Here is a 2,274-nt window from a genome sequence, read left to right as displayed (position 1 = left end):
AGCGCTCCATTCCCCACGCCCGACCGCGTCCCCAACCCCGGTCCAGCTCCCGGTCTCGAGACCAGTACCTTCAGATGCTCCACTTCTGGCTGTCTTCAACACCCACCGACCCCCAAAACCCAACCCAACTTCTGAAAAGTCGCGCACCCCGGTCCCCAGTGGCACTTCTCGCGTGGCTCCGGTATCCTCTATGCCCTTCCCCGCCGGGGCCACGCGGTTCCCCACGGCCCACGTGGCCCCCGCCCCCCAAGGGAGGGGGGATTTCGGGGGTTGCCCGTGACGTGGCCACTTGCGCAGCGGAAGCGGCGTGTGTAAGTGTCCTGGGGGGGTCCTTGGGGAGGGAGGAGGGCGGGGCCCGACAGGCGGTGACATCACCCTTGTCCCACTCTCACCACCCACTCCCTTAAAGAACCCAGAACCAGTTTCACTTCCTCCTTCACGCCGCACCCCCCCCCATCCCTTCCCGTCCGTGCTGGCTCGACCACAAAGGACGCAGTGCTCCCCTTTCCTGGACACCTTCCCTTTGGCCTCAGTTCCTCCTCCTCGCCCCCGAGACCCTGGGATCTCGGTCCCCGCGCCGCCTCCTCTCCTACCCTGCGTTCCCTCAGGTAGGGAGCCGGCTCCGTTCCTAGGATCGGTCCATTGAGAGTCTAGAGTACAAAGAGCTGCGAGTGTCGAGTACAAAGCGGCGGGGGCGGGGCCAGCGCTCCAGCTGGAGCTCGAGCCGGGCAGGAAGCCGGGGGAGAGCGAGCACCCCGGGGCTGGGGGCGGCTGGAAAGTTCACCTTCGCTAGAAGAGTCTGCGCTGCGGGGAAATTTCCACCCAGCCCACAAGGGCAAGTGGGTTTCTGGTTAAAACAGTCCTCCCTCCACAGGGCACGGTCGCCTGTTTGCCTGCAGCGCTTGGACCTCCAGGTCCCAGCGTGCCACTCCTGCCAAGCCCTGGCGGGCGCTGGGGCCCTCGAACCGGACCCTCTGCCGTTCAAGTGGAGTTTCTGCCAGAACTCACTCTCTTCCCACCCAGCCTTCCGTTCGGTCACCCAGCTCGGGGGCAAGGACTGCACTTCCCTGTGGCCAAGTACAGCCCTGGCCGGCTGCCCCTCCCTCCATGTGGAGGGACCCCAGGCCCAGACATGGGAAAACGGAGAGCCAGGGGTCCAGATATCAGAGGCACAGATGCCCGCTTGGGAAGTGGTGCCCTGGGCGCTGCCAAGTTACCAGGAAACGCAGCTTCCCCTTCTGCGATGATGACACTTCCCCTCCACCGCTTCCCCTTTCCCACGGGGAACTGACTCAGCTTTCCCTAAATCCGCGAGCCAAGTCCCCGAGCCCCTTCCCACCTTGACCCCCACCCCCACCCCGCCGGCCGCCGGAACTCAAAACACAACAGCCCTCACTTGAGGGCAAAAACTTCCTGTACTCTGGACACCCCGTGGATCCTGGTCCCCACGGCAGACGCCTGACTCCCCCTCCGCCCCCCTCCCGAGTCCTCCCTCGGGGTCTGATTCAGGCTTGAGGTGGGGGACCGTGAGTCACCCTGAAAACCTTGCCCTGTTCCCACTGACTCAGCCCCCGCCTCCCTGAAAACACAGACACACAGTCATTGGCAGACACAACTCAGCCCACACACCGCTCACCACGGGTCCCGCGGAATTTCCCCTCTCGCCGTCCCCACGACGGCCCCTCCCTGCGCCCGGCGGCCCCGACGCCGCGCTCACACCTGTTCCTCAGGCGTCCACTCTCACCTCCACTCTCGCTTTGGGGAGGATCAGCCCTCCCCGACTCCCAGTGTCCGTACTAACCGAGGGGAGGGGACAGCCACAAGGACGCCAAGAACCCTCGACCACAGACGAGAGGCAGAAGCACGCGGCCAAAGCCAGGCTGGGCATACAGGGCGCTTGGCAGACATTCCAGCCTCTCCCGCCGGACCCACGGTCCTGGGCGCCCGCAGCTCACAAAGGGTTAATTCCTCTCCAGCCGACGCCACGCCCTCTCCATCCGGGCACTCCCGGCTCAGCTTAGCTCCGCCCCCTCCATCCGGGCTCCGGACTCGGGGACTTTAACCGACCCCCTCCCCCTAGAACCCCGAGAGAAACCCACTCCATCAATCACACCCACTTAACTCTCTCCGGCCTTGAATCCCGAGAAGCCCCTCCACGCACCGCTCCGGCCGCACGGGACGCGGCGTCAGGGGCCAGAGGGGCGCCCACGGACTCACGTGCTGCCCCAGGCAGACCCCGCACGCAGGGCTTCACCGCGCAGGCCGGCAGCAGAC

The 2,274-nt window shown here is 65.8% G+C and overlaps 1 protein-coding gene across 1 annotated transcript in view; it reads right to left on the bottom strand.

The window, feature by feature from the left end:
• KDM6B (lysine (K)-specific demethylase 6B) overlaps positions 1 to 2,274 on the bottom strand; it is a 20,697-nt gene that overhangs the window by 9,522 nt on the left and 8,901 nt on the right. The window lies entirely within an intron of this gene.

Source organism: Myotis davidii, unplaced genomic scaffold, assembly GCF_000327345.1.
Source record: "Myotis davidii unplaced genomic scaffold, ASM32734v1 scaffold37, whole genome shotgun sequence".
Classification (NCBI taxonomy): domain Eukaryota; kingdom Metazoa; phylum Chordata; class Mammalia; order Chiroptera; family Vespertilionidae; genus Myotis; species Myotis davidii.
Note: the sequence above shows the minus strand (reverse complement) of the source record. Positions and strands in the feature narration are given on the sequence as shown.